Raw genomic sequence first — 19,598 nt, 5'->3', positions numbered from 1 at the left:
CACTCAAAAATAAAACTATATCAGCCAGCAAAAAATACAATCAACTCAAGTCCAATGGAACTGTGCACTGTGCAATTCTGCATCCATCAACTATGGAGAATTACAAATTCTTTTGCAGAAATATAAGCACATCTGCTTTTTCAGGAAGGATACGTGATCTTTCTGAACTTATGGTCTCTCCAGCTGTGGAGAACACCCTCTCAGACGGGGTGGAGGATGCCTGCACACACAGAAACCTTTCAGCCAGGGCTGACAGCAGGGGCAGAGTCTCTCTCTTGCTCCACCACCATAGGGCGGCGTTATCCTTGCAGGGGATGGGGGTTAGGCTTCTATACAGCTGGATCTCCTGATCCACTCTCTGGGCCAGGGAAAGAACGGGCTGCCATTGTTGGAATGACTGCAGCTCGTTGTCCTCGTCTTCAAAGACTTCCTCCAAGGCCGTTTTTTTTTTTTTTTTTTTGCTTTACTGGTGGCGCCTGAAATTAAATGGACATGATAAAAAAATTAAGCAAAAAATGAACAATCCATGACATTTAAATTATCATCACAATGAACTAAACTTAAATAGTCTTCTTCATCCTCATCTTCGAACAACTCTCCCTGTGTGTCTCCTTGCTCCAGGTGCTTGAGTAGAAAGTGACAAATAAACAAACAAATCAAACCAAGTACCACAGATCCATAGGTGAAAGGTCTCACTCTCACAATGGAAATGTGCAACCATGAAAAACTGTCATATTGAAATACCTCATCTGCTCCTGCCTCTGTCTTTGCTGCAATTGCTGCTTCCCTGATCCTGTGCCAGACTTCATCCTTATCCACTTTGGATTTAAATCGGGGGTCCAAGATGGTGGCCTCCTCCAGGAAGCTCTTGATATCAGCGTCCTTAAATTTTTAAGAGGGAGGAAAATGTGACATCATGACTAGCCCTCAGTATTTATAACTGTCATTTTATTTATGATAAATAAATCATCAGTTGTACCTGGTATCGTTTGGAAATATCTTTCCAAATGTTCTCCTTTATGCTCCTTGTGAAGGCAGAGTCATCTTCTTGTACGGCGTAGTGTTGCTGTAGCTTTTTGCAGGATGGGCAAAATCTCACCACAGGTCGGACTTTTGTCACTGGACACTGCTAGTGTGGAGGTGTAGTGCTACCGCATGAGTACCACAAACATAATTGCCCATTTTAGCCAGTCTGCAATATCAACAAAACAAAAATACAACAGATATGTTGCATAAAACAAACAAAAATAAAACCTGAGTCCAAGTTTAGCCATATTATCATTATTTTTCAATACTACTCACCTTTCCTTTTCCATGGACTTTCTTATCCGTGGATCGATGGCTGCAGCCTGGATGGCAGGAAACTGCTTGCAGAATCTCTCCATCATCAAATTAGAGATGGCACGATACCACTTTTTTATGTCCGATACCGATATCATAAATTTGGATATCTGCCGATACCGATATGAATCCGATATAGTGTTTTTTAATCAATAAAACTGTTTTTTTAATATCTTGCTGCATTTTGTATAAGTTCATACTCAAGTTTAAATAAACAACAACACTAAAGATATTCTGTTATACCTGTAGGTAAAAAATACACTGCACCCAAAATATTTCATAGTTCAGCAACACTGATCAATCTAATAAACTTAAACCTACTCCATCCTCCCTATTCTGGTATTTTAAAGAGTACTTAGCAGAAATATTAAGCAACCTAACTAATAGGGTTGCAAACTCCCAGCAAAAAAAAAAAAAATAGGAACCACCCCCACCCTCCACCTCATGATGCTTAATCGATGTAATCAACTTTAATTTGATGCAGTGTGAAAAAAAGAAAATGCACAGAAATAAATTATTTTTCAAGAATAATTAAATAGATTCAACATCTTTCTTCTACAGAATTGCAGACTGCACAGATGGTACCTTCCCAAAGGAAAAAGTACTATAGCTTACTAGGGTATATTAGACTTAACAGTTATTATATACAGTAATGGACTTCTATACATTTTACATCAGATTAAAACTTTGGGTGTAAGATTCAGATAATTATTTATTAAAAGCTAGACATTTTAAATGAGAATAAGAAAGAAAAGTATGTCTTTGTGCCCCCTTTTCCCTGTTCATGCCCTGTCGGCCCCCCTGGCTAAACTTTGCTAGATCCGCCCCTGCACAGTTACCAGCCGTCAGCTAGAAAAGGATCCTGGTGTAGAAAGTAATATTAAATAAACTCTAACAACAGCTTATCAAGCTTAAACGTGCTGCTGTTGTTCAGCCGCTGGTTTCATCTTTCTGGTGCAAAGTGGGCCAAAAACAAAGAAGAGAGACGGACTCGCGACAGAAAAGCCGATCAGCTGATCATTAATCAGTTTCATGATTGAAGTAGCAACAGAAGAGGGAGGGAGAGAGGCAGTCGCTCCATATATCGGTTGTTAAGCTTAACGTGGGAATGCTTTACAAACATTCAGAGATGAACTTACACACTTGCTTTACTTCTCTCTGGGATAACTTCCTCGGAGATGAAATGCTGGTTTGGTAGCGAGGCTACAAATACACACAGCCGCTCTATCACGTGAGCACACTGCTCCGACGTGCTACGGTTATGAGCCGAGTTACGCCGTGTCGCAAGTTTTGTGAGGTGCTTTTTTGATATTTAATGGATTGGATTACATTTTTTATTTCTCGCCGATATCCGATCCAGTAATTTATGTCAGTATCGGACCGATACCGATACGTAATATCGGATCGGTCCATCTCTACATCAAATACAAAGAGTTCCATCTGGTCTTTACATCTAGGAGCAGCATATGCTTGGGCAGCTCTGAGGGGTAACACGTTCACAACTTAAATGCTAATGTAATATTCCTTATCTTAGTTTATAAATTTAATTTGATCATGATCTAATGATTATAACATACACAATCTTAAAAAACTATTTCCTATGCTTACTGAGCAACTCTTGCTTCTCCTTCAGGACCACTTTTGCCATGTGGGACCTCTTCATCCATACAATCACAGAGCGAATTCTTGCCGCCCAGTTGGAAATGGCAGGACAGTTGTAGAGCTTCTGAGCTCCAAGATTCAGGGTGTGTGCAAAGCATGGAAACTTGAGAATTTGTAGCTTTTTGACAGCTACATCCATGTTGGCCGCATTATCAACAGTGGCTGCCACAACCTTGTCTTTGATACCATACTCCTCCAAGATCTCATCAATCTCCTCTGCTACAGCTGTCCCTGTCTGTGCCTGGTACACTGGTTTGGTTTTGAGGACTTTTTCATGAGTCTGGCCATTCCTGACATAATGCAGCGTTACTGTGAGGTAATGATCTTGACTAAAACTTGTCCATCCATCTGCAGTGATGGCTGCCTTCAACACATGTTTCAGCTGAGAAATCAGATTTGCCTTTTCGACTGCATACCAAGCAGGGATCAAGAGGTTGGTTAAACTGTCTGTGTTTGGGGCTTTGTACTTAGGGTTCAGAGTCTTTATCATTTCTCTAAAAGATATAGAAATAGAAACAGATGAAACATCTGGAGAACATGCAACTTTGACATTCCCTAACTTAGCCTACAATTAAACACATTCACTTACCGAAACTCGGGGGCATCTACTGTGGCAAATGGGTATAAGCCTTTTACAACAAACTCAGTCACTGGTGACATTCGTCTATCCTGGCCTGTGTCATTTTACTTTTCCCAGCCTCTGTGAAAGGAGAAGCCACCCGTAGACTGCAGCGAGAACTGCCAGCATCTGAGCCAGCCAGACTCTGTCTCTCTCGTCATGGTCATCTAGATGCAGCGCACAGTACTAGCAGGTTTTGTAATAAGGCAAATCGAGCTAACATAATATGCAATGCTAGCTGATTAGTTACCTGCAGTATTAACGGCAGAGGACGTGCAAACACTACCGCTGCTGCTGGGTTGAGCTTCGCTAGTCCGGAGCGGATCAAAAACACGACATTCATTTAAAGCAATCGTGTGTTTTTTGAGCAAATGCTTTTGCATATTTGTAGTGTTTCCTCCCTTTGATGAAATCTCTACTTTGCAAGTATTGCACGTTGCCCTGTTGTCATCATTTCTCATAAAGTGTAACCAAACTTTTGAGCGTTTGTGCCACTTAGGCGCCGTGTTTCCTACTGGGTAAAAGACGCTACGCAACGTGGTGACGGCATTCGAGGCGACTGGAATCGATAAGGGAATCGTTTGTAAAAATGGCAAACAATTCCAAGGAATTGAAACAGTGGGAACCGGTTCTCAACAAGAACCGGTTTTCGATACCCATCCCTATACATAAATGATAGATACACCACAGGCAAGACTCAAACTCGTGTCCTTTGGATGAAAATAGCGTGGAGTGTGCCCGTGTCCGTTAGAAAGTGCCAGTGCAGGAGTATATTGTGCTTTAAGATGTGACTAACTGGCTTACTGACCATCTGAGATTGTGTTGGCTGGTTAAACCACCTCAGGAACGTGCTGCAAATAAAACACGACACACCTTAAACAGCTGCTTGGGGTTTTTTTTATTGCAGCCTTGAGGATTTTCCAGTAATTGATCATTTCCTGCTGTCACCACTGTGACTCTGTGTTTGGCATTGAATCTGGGGGAGCTGATGACTGAGCAGGGAGGAAGGCAGCCTCTGCTGTTTGACTGATGGTTTCGTTTCCCTCGACGGAGAACAAATCCTGATGATTCAGTACTTTTTGTTGTTTATGACAGGCCAGTTTACAGTGCATCAAAACGCTGCTCTGCTGCTCATGTGTTTGATGGCTTTGGTGTTTTTGCTGTAGAGATAAACATTCAGATGTTCAGGTGAAGCTGAACTTCTGCTGAACTCTGAAGGAAACGTCTGATAAACGCTTGTCAGAGCCGATCGAGCTGATCAAGTTCATTATACGAAGTTTCTGTGACGGTTTTCCTTTTTGTTACTCACAGGATTGTCTTTTATTTTTAGTAATGCTGCTGGGCTCTTTGGATTTGAGTCTATTGAGGTCAGACATTTTGGAAAAGCTCTTGATGTGAAACTCTCAGAGGACTCAGGTTTACATCAGTGACTCATGACTGCAGGTGATGTATTAATGATCTCCGTCTAATGTGTGCTCAGCTAAACATTTTGCTGGATTCTCATTTACTTTATTTACAATCATATGGCACTTACAGCAATTTATGGATTTCAAGGTAACTTTGATGAAATATCAGAAAAAAAGTTAAAGATTATTTTTTTAAGTCTTCTACTGTGTATCTGTGATTTACTGGTTTGCTCACATGCTAGCTTTTCAGCCAAGGTCTTAGATTTACAGGTCACCCTTGTTTAAAGGCTCTTGTCGTGTTCTGGATCTTCAGACTAAATAACGACCCTCGGTGTTGTTAAAGCAACTGAGCTGCATGTGGTGAATCCACCACATGGTCGGCAATAAGACGAAGGTCACTGAGAATGTGTCTGTATACTCTAGCCTGTGTATTAGTACATGATACATACATTAATATCCACAGCCGAGTGTTCAGCCTGGCTTGATGCTGTCAAGGTCAAAGGGCCGAATGAGCAGTTTAGCACATTAAAGTTTAGTTTTAGAATCCAACACAGATCACTGGGCTTTGACGTTTTATCTGATAGAATAGAATAGAATAGAATGCCTTTATTGTCACTATACAGTTGTACAATGAGACACAGAGCATCTCCTACTCAGTGCAAACATGCGGGGGGGGGGGGGTACAGTTCTGCAGTGCTATATACATATGGGCAGTATTAACAGAGGGAAAAAGATAGATATATATATATATATATATATATCGATCGATATATATATATATATATATATATTTTATGGACAGGATTTCTAGGCGCAGCCAAGTGGCGGAGGGCTTTCACTTCGGTGGCCTCAGAATCTCATCTCTGCTTTTTGCGGATGATGTGGTTCTGATGGCTTCATCGGGTGGGGACCTCCAGCTCGCACTGGAACGGTTCGCAGCCGAGTGTGAAGCAGCGGGAATGAGGATCAGCACCTCCAAATCTGAGGCCATGGTTCTCAGCCGGAAAAGGGTGGAGTGCCCACTCCGGGTCGGGGATGAGTTCCTGCCCCAAGTGGAGGAGTTCAAGTATCTCGGGGTCTTGTTCGCGAGTGATGGGAGAAGGGAGCCGGAGATCGACAGACGGATTGGTGCTGCGGCTGCAGTGATGCGGGACGCTGCACCGGTCCGTCGTGGTGAAGAGGGAGCTGAGTGTAAAAGCGAAGCTCAATTTATTTACCGGTCGATCTACGTCCCGACCCTCACCTATGGCCACGAGCTGTGGGTAGTGACCGAAAGAACGAGATCGCGGGTACAAGCGGCAGAAATGAGCTTCCTCCGAAGGGTGGCTGGCCTCTCCCTAGAGATAGGGTGAGAGAAGTTCGGCCATCCGGGAGGGGCTCAGAGTAGAGCCGCTGCTCCTCCACATCGAAAGGAGCCAGTTGAGGTGGTTCGGGCATCTGACAAGGATGCCCCTGGGCGCCTCCTGGGTGAGGTGTTCGGGCATGTCCCACCGGAGGAGGCCCCGGGCAGACCCAGGACGCGCTGGAGAGATTATATCTCTCGGCTGGCCTGGGAACGCCTTGGTGTTCCCCGGATGAGCTGGAGGAGGTGGCTGGGGAGAGGGAGGTCTGGGCTTCTCTGCTTAGGCTGCTGCCCCATGACCCGACTTCGGATAAAGCGGATGAGGATGGATGGATGGATGGAGATATCTATATCTATATCTATCGATATCTATATCTATCTATATCTATATATCTCTATCTATATCTATCTCTATCTATATCTATCTCTATCTATATCTATCTCTATCTATATCTATCTCTATCTATATCTATCTCTATATCTATATCTATATCTATATCTATAGATATATCTATAGATATAGATATAGATAGATATAGATAGATAGATATAGATAGATAGATATATATATCGATCGATATATATATATATATCTATATCTATCTATCTATATCTATATCTATATCTATCTATATCTATATCTATATATCTATCTATCTATATCTATATCTATATCTATATATCTATATCTATAGATATATCTATAGATATAGATATATAGATATAGATATAGATATAGATATATAGAGATATAGATATATAGAGATATAGATATATATATATATATATATATATATATATATAGATATAGATATAGATATATAGATATAGATATAGATATAAAATGTACAAATATACAAGTCGGTTTTAAAAAACGTAATATGTAATAAATAGTGTTGTGTATATACAGTTGGGTTATTGCACAGTGGTGGTCCATAGAGGAAGTGGGAAGAAAAAAATTGGGGGGGGGGGGCTGTGTTATCGGTGCATGTGTGAGTTCAGGGTGGTTATGGCTTTGGGGAAGAAACTGTTTTTTGAGTCTGTGGGTTTTTGTGCTGATGCACCTGTAGCGCTTCCCTGAGGGAAGCAGGCTGAACATGTTGAAGCCAGGGTGGGCTGCTGTCCTTGATGATGTTTGCTGCTCTGCTGAGGCAGCGGGAGGAATAAATGTCCATCAGGGAGGGGAGAGGGCAGCCGATGATCTTTTGTGCTGTCTTGACCACACTCTGAAGCCTCGCTCTATCCGCCTTGGTGCAGCTGCCGTACCATACCGTGATGCAGTAGGTTAGCAGGCTCTCAATGGACGAGCGGTAGAAGGTCAGCAGCAGGTTGGAGTCCAGCTTGTACTTCCTGAGGACTCTCAGGAAGTGCAGCCGCTGTTGGGCCTTCTTGACGACCGCTGAGCTGTTGTCTGTCCAGGAGATGTCAGCAGAGATGAGGACACCAAGGAACCGGAAGGTGTGGACCCTCTCCACACACTCAATTGATGTAAAGGGGGGCCAAGTCAGTGCTGTGTCTCCTGAAGTCAACAATGAGCTCTTTGGTTTTCTTGGTGTTCAGTGCCAGGTTGTTTTCTGAACACCAGGCTGCCAGCTTCAGGACTTCCTCTCTGTAGTCTGCCTCGTCTCCCTTTGAGATGAGTCCGACTACCGTGGTGTCATCAGCAAACTTGATGATGAGAGTGTTGTTGTGGGTCGAACTGCAGTCGTGGGTGTAGAGAGAATACAGGAGGGGGCTCAGCACACAGCCCTGTGGGGAGCCGGTGCTCAGTGTGCGAGTGGAGGAGAGATGAGGGCCGAGTCTCACAGTCTGGGGCCGGTTTGTGAGGAAATCCTTTATCCAGGCACATGTTAGAGGAGGGAGGCCAAGAGTGACCAGTTTGGTGATGAGGATGTCCGGGATGATAGTATTAAAGGCTGAGCTGTAGTCCACGAAGACCATTCGGACGTAGCTCTGCCGCTGCTCTAGGTGACTCAGCATAGCGTGGAGGGCTGTGGCGATGGCGTCTTCTGTGGATCTGTTTGCACGGTATGCAAACTGGTGGGGGTTGAATTCTGGGGGGAGGTAATCCTTGATGTGCTGAAGGACTAGTCTCTCAAAGCATTTCATGATTACCGGTGTGAGGGCCACAGGGCGGTAATCATTCAGGCTGGAGATGGGAGACTTCTTCGGCACTGATCAGATCAGAAGTCAGAAACTGAAAGAAATGAAACTAGTAGTTTATGAATTGTAATGTGAGTTAATTAGTACTCCTGCATGTTCTTCTGTTTGTATTAACTTTCAAAAAATCAAAACTTTATGGAGAAAAAGCTAATTAAACAGGTATGAATATGTTACATATTCATTTTATAACTGAAGTGAAAAGTTGTCAACTAGACTTGAAAGGTAGCAGTTTAGCTAGCAGGTTACTACTAGCTAGTATGTTAGCATCACTGTTATAGTTAACTATTAGAGTCAAAACGAATGGTTTGTCTTTAGGATTAAACACTTAAATAATAAACTGAAAAGTTCTCAACTAGCTATATATTCAATGAGTTAAAAATGGTTAGCTAATTAGCAGCTAGTTAGCTCAACAGCATTAAAGTCAGCTAGCAGAATTAAGACAGTTTTTGGATCTAACAAGTTATATTACACAATACATCCACAGTCTCCTGTCACAGAAGTCTTGTTGCACTCTATGGCTTTTATTGTAAAAGCCTATCTCAAAAAGAAATGGCGAACACACACCTGTCAACCCTCAACAACATAATCACACCTAAACCATAATCAATTTATCTGTTATCCGTGATCATCCTTGTTTTACACGCCACCTTTTCCGCTTAGTTTTACAAAGTCTTTACTTTTAAATAACTCCAAACAACAAAACTGGCTGAATTCATCCCCATTGAGAACTCTTGTAATTAACCTGTCAGCAGAGACTGAAACTGAATGAGCAATGGGATGAAAAGGGATACTGTCATGGAAATCATCATGTATCTACACCTGGTTCAAGGGACTGGTATAAGAAGAAGGTTTGACTGGTTATAATGACATCTGCAAACTTTATTTGGAGTTGTTAAAATGGAAAAATCACAAATAGTAGAAATAACATCCTCCACTCACGCTGTCTCTGCAGCATAGTAACTTGAACTAACGTCAGTGGAGCTTTTTCCACTTTGACCTTTTGCTACCGTGGAGTCACTGTAGGTGTGTGAAGACCTGGAAAGGACATGCTCGGGATTCAAAAGCACTTTGAATGGATTCTATTCAAGCTAAAAATGTCCTGGTTTTCCACTTCTGAGTTTGAGTGGATTCTTGTGATGACATCTTGAAGGAACCAGCCTGGATTCCCATCAGAGATAACCTCCACCCAGATCAGTTATCAGCTCCATGTTTCCCTCCACATGTGTTGAGATAATGCCACGGTCTGTGGAGCTGTTGTGTTTTATGTCTATATAATTCACCTTGATCCCCCAAACATCCAGATAGTGTCTTCACTCTGGGAATACACCCAATAACAGACTCTATCTGCTCCCTCTGAGGCAGTCAGTGGTGATGAATCGGTTCAGCTGCTGAGCTAAAGCCGCCCGACTCTGCAGCGCTGAGCCTCCAGGGACGCCACGGAGTCGCAGAGTGATTCCAGCTAATTAATGAGCTGCATAAAAGGTGGAGTTCAACACATCAGTTACAGCAGGATAATAAAGTAATCTCCAATAACTCCTATTAATAACTCCTAAAATAAACGGTGAACAAGCCTTATAAAGACTTAGTTTGATGCATTTCTTAGTCTTAAAGCTATTCTTTGTGTCTTGTTGTTGTCATGGTTGATGTACATTAGCTGCTTAAATGCACATTGAAAGATAAATGATTAATAATTTTTAAAAAGTTAAATATATTTAAGTGACTGGCTGTTGATTTAAAAGCAGTCCGATCATGCATTCCAGTCCAAGAGTGGTTAGACGTGGTGCTGTTTGGGTTCAAGCTTGAGAAGTCGCCATATAAAAAAGAAATCATACATAAACTGATCATAAGGTGTGCTTTGTCAAAGCTAGCATCTCTGAGACGCACCGGGAGTTCCTTGGTTTTATGGCGATACTGAACTTGGCACAAACGTCCTTTTAAGGACGGAAGCTTTAGTTTTATGTTCAAAAATAACAACAATAATAACAACAAAATATTTTCCAAAGGTGTCTTTTGAATTGTAAATCCTGACATTTGTGACAAAGTTTATAGTTTTAAGGCTCATGAGAGACAGTTTCGGTGGTCTCTGCCAGCCTCCTCTGCCACTCTCTGAGGAGGTGGGAATGAAAACACCGTGGGAAATCATGAAATGTCACCACAGTCAAACATATTTTATCACTGTATTGACTGTGACCTACTTGGGGCATTGTGGGATGCTCTTTAATTGCAAGCATGCAAATTTTTAAGCCCCCAGATGTACTGCACATGTGCCAAGACATGCCAGTCAAAATAGGACGCCCACGAACTCCAATTAGTCATCGTGACGTCACAGATTACAGTTTTCCTCCAAATCCACAGCGATTTCTGTTTTTCTCTTCAGATTTGTGCTTTTTGGCGACTGTTTTCCTTTGAAAAAGACTCGTTTTCTCCTTGAAGTCTTGAAACTTTAATTTGACTCATCTGTGACGACAGTTTCCCGTCATCGTGATGCGTTACTGTGCTCCATCCTCATTGGTCCGCCTTTAGCCTCTTACTGTACTGTGACTTCATCATCATGGAGCCTCAGCAGTGCATTTCCATCAGGATTCATCAGCAGCAACGCTCTCTGTGGACAACAAGACTTGTGCATTAAGAGAGGATGTTCACTCAGACATGTCTAATGTGAAGCAACAGCTTGGGGAGCTGTGTACTTAATGGATCACACATCTGATCTTTGAAGAGATGCTCTGTGGCTCTGCCCTAGATATAACCATCATCATTTAAAAAAAAACGTAATGCAATCAAAATTATGAGACAAACATTTTGTCGCTATGCAAGCCAGAGCACTGATAGGATCAGGTTTAAGTCTGTTTTCATTCAGATGACCTGAAATGATGATCTTAGCCCAAACTGAGCAAAGTAGTAAATGAATAATGCAGCAAACAGCTGATTCTAGCCTTGTTAATTTTTTATTGCTTGGCGTGCTGGGAAACAATGTAGGGCTTATAGTGATATTTCATAAAGTTCACAAAGGGGTCACAATCAGCCTGTTTACGAGGATGTGCATCATCATCATCATCGCTAACCTGCCTGCTGCATCTTTTCCATCAACCTTCCATCCAACCTGATCTGTTTTCACACATGCACTCAGTCCTGAACCTTTGAGATGATCCTTTTAAGGTACATGTGAGAAGATAAACTTTCATAAATAAATGGTCTTTAACCTCCATAATAAGCCCCCTACCACTCAGGTCCAATTACACCCACCTGAGAGTAGTGCAGGTAACCGTGAATCTACAGGCATCATGTTATAACTACAAGATGGAAAACACCCATTGGTTTGGGACTGAAAGGCTGCATCTATAAACTGTACAGGTGCACAGGTAACTGCTAATTATTAAGGTAAACAAGTAAGTATCCTAATAATAGACCTTACTAGAGGTCTGTTAGTACAGTTAGCTTCACACGCAGCTTTATACAGTTTTATGCCGGATTCACTTCCTGATATAATCCCAGAGGGATTATCTTCTCCTTCTGGAATCAAACTTTAGTGTGTAAACCACAGTGCTCGATAATTAAATTAGCCCAGTGCTAGCAGCTACAGCTACCTGTAATAGTCAGTCCAACCTTAATAAAATTCTCATGGATTTGGGGAAAATTCACCCCCCACTCCCCATATAGTTGTTATGAAGGGTTAAACCATCCTACAGGCTGTAAATGTGTTTGTTTCTGCTGTTTTTAGCTCTTTTTAAATTTTTAAGCCTCAGAGGGGTTTAAAAATGAATCTATTTTCCATCCTGTGGTGTCACAAAATGCTTTTTTGTCATCAGCAATCTGTGTTTTGGTAACTGAGATGATGGTCCTGTCCTAGCAAAGAAGTTAGAGGGCGTCAGCAGGTATATAGCTGTGAGGTTTTGACACAAAAAGGTGTTGAGTTAGGTTTAGGAAAGGTGCTGGTTTAGGTTAAAATTGTGAGCGGCAGCCTGGTTTAATATTTAGTTTTTCCTTGTTTGTTTAAAGCCCCTCGTTTGCATCGTTCTCTGACCTGATTTCTGAGGTGACGTTTTGAGCGTAAACAGTCGCTGTAGAGATGAGACCGGCAGCTCGTCGCTCCTGCAGCAATGTGAGGGCGACGTGACGTGATGCTCCGCTGCTGCCGTCATCGCTGTTAAGGATTCTCTTTGAGGAAGTTTGAAAGACTTCAAAAACTGTTACGCACTCACTGTAATATGATTTGGTTTCTTTGCCAATAAAGGCACCTGTAGCATCACAGGGCCGTCTGTCTCCTCGAGGCCGATCTGCTGCCTCATACTGAATCTCCTCCACAGGCCTGATGTTTTAACTTATTCGGATCTGGCAGGATTTAAACCTGCATCTCATTAGCCCAGTTTTTGGGCTTTTTTTTAGCTCTCAATGCCGTGGCTCATCCAGTACGTGAGCTGATCTTTCCATCTGTGCATGTTAGCTGGGGCTTATGGGAGAAATCTTGAAATTCTTCACCAGAATCGGTCAGATCCTCAGTTTCTCTAACTGACATGTTCACATGAGACACACTTCATCGGGATTAACATCCAGGTGATAAACTGGTGTTCAAAGGAAGTGTATTGGGAATATGAAGGCAAAGAGGTAAAAAGGTGATGACCTCCCCTCATCACTTTCATCCACAGTGATTATGCAGAGCTGTATGTTTCACTTTTTTAGAAAACCTTACAAGAAACAGTAGCTGATTAGCTAGCTAATTATTTTACTTACTTTTAATTTGACTAAACGTTATAAGTCCTCGCTTGTATGGTTGCCTGGATGTTACACTACGGTTTAACAGTCACAGTGTTTGTGTTTGGAGCTGAGAATCGCTAACATCAGACTTACACGAGCAAACAGATACGCTGGTGGAAACATGAACAAGGCCTCGCTAGCCAGGCTGGTTTAACAGCTAATGACTGAAGAGTAGTAGTTACTCTTCAGGGCAATACGGCTTCTGATAGCTGGGAATCCTTAAACAGTGAACGGTTCGTCTTTGTCAAACTTTGGACAACATTTAGGCTACCTCCACGCGTCCACGGGTATTTTTGAAAATGCAGATTTTTCTATGCGTTTGGGCCTTTCGTCCACACATAAACGTGTTTTGGGTCACTGAAAACTGAGATTTAAAAAGAAAAACTCCTGCCAGGGTGTGGATTTTCCAAAACTCTGCTTTTGCGTTTAGGTGTGGACGAAGAAAACTGAGATTTACTCACGAACGTCAAAGGTGTGCGTGGTTTTTAACGTCACGCTGTGTACCACGTTATTGTTCACATGAGATGGATTTCTATAATGGCGGATAGAGACAAAATACTGTCGCTGTTAATCAGACTATCTGCAGTTTTTACATGCTTACATGTACAAACACAGTTACTGTCCCTCCATTTAGAGGCGTCAAAGTGAACTTTGGACGTGGCTTCTACATTCAACACAGACGCTCACAACCCAAATCCCGACATCGGTTTTAAATAAATTGACTTTTTTTAAATTACATTTATGCATTTTGTTCATTCCTAATTTGTGAGTCTACACCAGCCAAAATACTGTCTTTGGTTAGTAACATGTGAAATGATGAAGGCACTTGAAAAGTAACACAAAATTAGCTCCCTTTCCAGAAAAACACAAAACTTTCCAGAAGTCTTTCCCTCTCGGGCTTCTAGACTTCTGATTGGTCAGTATTTCGTTTTTAGCGTTTACATGTGGACGGAGATACTTTTTCAAAACTGCACGTGTGGACGGGATTTTTTTAAAAGAAACGAAAACCCAAAATCTCCGTTTTGTAAAATACCCGTGTACACGTGGACGAAGCCTTGGGAAAATCTTTTATTGTCACACCAATAAATACTCTGATGATTGTCCTGAACTAAACCATTTTATCCTTTCACGTGAGAAGTGTGTCCTTAGACATTGTCCACTGATTTATATTTTTTTTAATACTATTAAAAATGCCTATAACATTGTTGCCTCGGTGAGCTGGTGTTTACTGCCTGTCAGTTTACGGCTGTTTCATAATGGCTTCCTGCTTCCACACAGAGGCCATTGATCTACTTCAGGAACCTTTTACAGGAGACGAACACACCCTCAGGACGAACACGATGTCTAATTGAAGCGGGGAGATAAAAATAAACTCACACACACACAGGAACAAAGCAGATGACACGACTGCTTTCAGTTAGCAGAGCGTTGTTCGGTCTCCATCAGCCCTGCTGCTGCTGCTGCTGCGCTGCAGTTTGTTAGAGATTAAATTAATAAAAACTGTCTCAAAGCGGCTCAATTAAAACCAACTGAAACATGCGTGCTAGCTTCACTCCCAGCGAGTGTCTGCACAGCCTGCACAGTTTAGATGGCAGCGCTTTTCAGATGTTTTACCAGTCATGTGACATCTCTATGCACCTGGTGGTTTAGGCTAATTAGCTAGGGAAGCAATGAAGACCCAGACAGTGAAATCAGTGATGGGTTGTAAAAGGTTTGGTTTGACATTTTAACCCTCAGGTGACCAGAATGAGTCTGTTTGGAGTTAAATCCCAGTAAAACCAGTTCAGTAACTGCTGCAGTACCAATATGATCACGACTAATGTGGAAATGGGAAAGAACGCATAAATGCAGCATGTCTTTAAAGCTCGATGACAAACACTACGCCTACTAACAGATCGCAATAACCATCAAGTCCAAGAACATTTCAGTGACTAAAATGACCAAAGGAGTGTCATCATTAATGACCTCATTATATTTTGTACAGTAAGTATATGGCTGTATTTGTGTTTTCTATACCAACATTATTTGGCAGATATAATTAATATGTATAAAATCAGACATATCAAACAACCACGTGATTCATTTTCTATTAATTAGAAACCATTAAGTGCATTACAGGAGAAATGTTTCCTTTCTCTGTCCTCCAAAAACATATGTTCTTCCAGTCTCTGTACTGGAAAAAGTCCTTGGTGATAACTGGTACACGAATGAGAGCTGTGGTAGGATTTAGAGTGGAAAACAAAAAGCCTTTCAGCGCGGCTGCTTGAATTACACGTCCTGACACCGACTCTGTTTTAAAAACGTAAACATTGTGTTCCCGTTTCCTCCGGGGAAGGAATTAGTGAAATGAGGATCAGGATGTTCTCCACAGGTTAGGAGAAGACAAAGGTAAAAAACTGTGATTAACTGAGGACAAAGATGAAACCGGCTCTTATCTGATTTAAAGTGATGGCACTTATGCATAATGTGTGAAGTGGCCCATCCTCCTGAAAGCACTGTGTTGCATGCGTGTGCTCAGTCCTGTCAGGTGTTTAGGACCTCTCAGATAATCCAGTGTGTTGTTACTGTGATCTGCTCTTTGAAGAAGCAGCATGCTCACAGTAACCGGTGATTTCATCCTCTGCAGGTTGGTCCTTTAAGCAGATTTGCGTGATATCATCTGTTAAAGAGGCTTAAGGCTGCTCTGATTATCTTTTTTTATTTAAATCTCTCTGTTTGTGAATTTTCTTTGGTGGCTCAAATGTTCGTTATCACATTTCATCATCTTCTTTTTACCATGAACCACTGAGGTAGACTCAGCCAACAGCGTGACACCAGCAGTCATGATTTGCCTACAATGTAAAACTTAAATTCAGTCACATGAACCTGATGCACTGCAATGATAAAGACTTCGACTTAATCTGAAGTTAAATGCACTTCATGCTCATATATCTCTCATTTACAGAGCCGTGAAAGGTAATTAACTGCTTCTTGTTTTGGGGGGTTTTTTTGCATTTTTTGAAGATACAGTTTTTAAAAGATTATTTAAAAACTTATTATTATTAGCTGATTGGGCCACCCTTAGGAGGATGAACTGCAATCAAGTGTTTGTCAATGTGGAGGAATTTTCTGTTAGAAAGCAGAATTCATGGTTCCATCACTTACAGCAAGTTGTCCTGAAGCAGCCACAGACCATCACGCTACCACCGCCATGTTTGACTGTTGGTGTGATTTTAATTTTATGCCATAACTCTTTGGGATCATCCAGATGTTTTTATCAAGTCAAGTGTCTTTATTGTCTTTTTAACCATGTGCAGTGGTACAGTACACAGTGAAACCACACAGCGTTCCTCCAAGACCACATAATGACATATAACAGACATCAGCACAGGACTACATGAAGATCAAGTGTGCAAAAATTGCAAACAAAACAAAACAAAGGCAGTGCAACAGCAGGCAGAACAGAACGATACAGACACGTCAAATGTGAGACGCGCCTTCCTTTTGGGCAGCAGTGGTTTTCTCCTTGTTGCTACCCGATCCGTACCACGCATGCGCGAATCTTTCGTCACTTCCTCTCTTTGCCAACATTGCGACACTTATGTATGTAATATATTTGAATGACACGGTTAGCGCCCAGTTAGCTCCTAGCATTTCTCGACAGCTCTGCCTCCTTTTCGACTGCCCGGGACATTTGAACAATGGATACCTCCGTGTACAAACAAATTCATGCTTTCCTCCTCAGCGGAGAGCTTCCACTGATTGAACAACAGCACCGTAAAATAAGAAGAATGGTGCCTAATTACAGACTTAAGACAAGACTTGTGCAAGAATATATTATATTTTATACTAGAAAAACATTCCTAGAATATGTAGTGCAAATTGAGAATATGTGCTGTATTACAATGATACATTTTCAGCCTTTAAATCAAAATATAGTTTATTATGTATAAAAAAAAAAAAACTTGTAATATGTCACATGAAGATTTATCAGCCAGATTAAGTGTTTACTGACAATTGACGGTGATAGCGGACACCATCATCACTGTTGTTGTTGTTGTTAAAGGATTTTCAGAGTAAAGTCAACTTTAGTCATTTTTGTGAACTAACCCTTTAAATGTCAGCTGAACACTGAAAACAGGCTTTATTGAGCGCTTTACCGCTTTACCACGCGGGGGCCATATTGGCGTTTTACTGTCAGGTTTTAAACAGTTTGATCGGTCAGTCGATCTTTAAAGCTGAATGTTTACTGTTGTCCTCCAGAAGTGTTCGTTTTGTTGTCGTCTTTAAAAGTCGACAGCTCCCAGAGTTGCAGGTGAATTTTTCATTCGCAGGTAACATTTCAAAGTCATCTGAGGCACGAGATCGAAGAGGAAGCTGAACTTTTACCACAAAGGTCATTTTAGCTTGTAACCGTGGGGCTGTGATGTATAGGCTGCTGTTTGTAGAGCTGCACGTCCTCTCACAGTGTGTGGAGGTGTGGTGTCCTTTATATGAAGTATTGACTGTGTTTCTGCTGCAGAGGATCTGTGGGAGATTTCTGAATAATGCAAAATGCTTCATGACCTTGTTTCCATATATGTCCTTAGAGGAAATATTCTAATACACAAATATAAAAATATTCAAAAACACTTCATCAAACGTTCTAAAGATGGAGTGACGGCCGGGTCAGGACGGACCTTTTGTTGCTTTTTGATGTTTGGTATGTACTTTCCCCAGAATTGATTCATTAAGTAATAATTAATTATAAATTATCTGTTAATTGATCATATTCTGCACTTTCTTCATGAGTAGTTTACTGAGTAGCACAAGTCATACTTCTTCTAAAGCAGGAACCTCAAAGAGCTAAAAGCTGCAGTTCCTCTAATGCACAGGTGTCGAACTCCAGGCCTCGAGGGCCGGTGTCCTGCAGGTTTTAGATGTGTGGTTGATCCAACACAGCTGATTTAAATGGCTAAATCACCTCCTCAACATGTCTTGCAGTTCTCCAGAGGCCTGGTAATGAAGTAATCATTTGATTCAGGTGTGTTGACCCAGGGTGAGATCTAAAACCTGCAGGACACCGGCCCTCGAGGCCTGGAGTTGGACACCCCTGCTCTAATGTCAACTTGAGGCTGGCTCCAAAACTAAGTCCCTCCCACCTTCACTCTTCATAAAAGACTTTACAAATGGTGCATTCGGCCATTTAGAATCTTTGAATGTTTGTGCTATTAGGGACATGGCTGCTTTAACTAATGCCAACACAGGCTGCGTTAGCTGCTAGCTACCAGCTAGGCTGCACCTCAGCTAGTTGGACTCACTGTGGGAGCCTCAAGTGGACACTAGAGGAACTGCAGTTTCTGGCTTTATTCTTTATTCTGCTTGGTGTTAATGACTTGATGTCACCTGTAACTCCAGTAAGATTCACACCTGTGTGAGGAGTGTGGAGCTGTAACATTCTCCTGCATTTAAGCTGCCATTTATCCCAGCATGCACTGCAAAACATGCCATATTCCCAGTTCTGCATTTCCATTAACGCTCTTCGCCACACCCCTCCTCCTCTTCCTTCTTCTGTGCTGAAATAATTGAACTGTCCTCCTCTTCCTTCTTGCTCTAAAATACATTTCCTTCCAAAATATTTCTCCTACCAAAGGAGAGGAGACCCCCGCCATCCAAGCACGCCCACTCTGATGCACACCCCCTCGCAGCGCACCGAGTGTTATATATGCCCACTGTTATCATGGGAAATAAGCTGTTGGAGTAGCTTTTTCACAGGCTGCTCGTGAAGTCATAAAGCTGAGCGAGACGGCGGCGAAGGTGTCTCTCTCTCTCTCTTTCTGTCTGTCAGCTGAGCTCTCAGCACGGCGGGAACAGTTGGGTTCATTTATGTGTGATTACACCCAGAATCCATCGGGCCAGAGTCGGCCTGACCAACTGTCACTGAGGAGATCAGGGTGCGGTTTATCCATTTTCACAAGACAAAGGAGTGTAGCATGTGTCATTTTAGCTCTTCTTTTAACATTTAAACTTGTATTAGACACATATTCTTGACTTTGGAGACGGTGGTTTCATTAAAAAAAACACTGTAAGAATTTTCTTACTGCATGTTATTTGTAAGAAACAGCCTGACAGGTGTTAACAAGGAAGAACACGTGAGCACTCGTGCAGTGAAGTCAAGCCGACTGTACGACCATAGAGAGCTTAATGTAGCTTCCTGGCCTGCGTCTTCATGGCCACAAGGGGGCGGTACCTAAAGCTGCAACAAGACTTCTGGGCCCTGACCTCTGTAAACCCTGTCCTGATGAGTTTCTCACTCATTTCAGGTCATCAATAACTAAAACAAGGCTGATCGTGA

The 19,598-nt window shown here is 42.0% G+C and overlaps 1 protein-coding gene and 1 long non-coding RNA gene across 2 annotated transcripts in view; one reads left to right on the top strand and one right to left on the bottom strand.

The window, feature by feature from the left end:
• kcnq3 (potassium voltage-gated channel, KQT-like subfamily, member 3) overlaps positions 1–19,598 on the top strand; it is a 106,627-nt gene that overhangs the window by 48,036 nt on the left and 38,993 nt on the right. The gene's annotated exons all lie outside the window — the stretch shown is intronic.
• Positions 587–1,180, bottom strand: LOC116316612. The gene is made up of 3 exons (XR_004199167.2): positions 980–1,180; positions 745–882; positions 587–624 (listed from the first exon to the last, which is right to left on the bottom strand). It is a non-coding gene; the product is annotated as an uncharacterized LOC116316612 (long non-coding RNA).

The sequence above is a fragment of the Oreochromis aureus genome, linkage group 18, assembly GCF_013358895.1.
Source record: "Oreochromis aureus strain Israel breed Guangdong linkage group 18, ZZ_aureus, whole genome shotgun sequence".
Taxonomy (NCBI): domain Eukaryota; kingdom Metazoa; phylum Chordata; class Actinopteri; order Cichliformes; family Cichlidae; genus Oreochromis; species Oreochromis aureus.
Note: the sequence above shows the minus strand (reverse complement) of the source record. Positions and strands in the feature narration are given on the sequence as shown.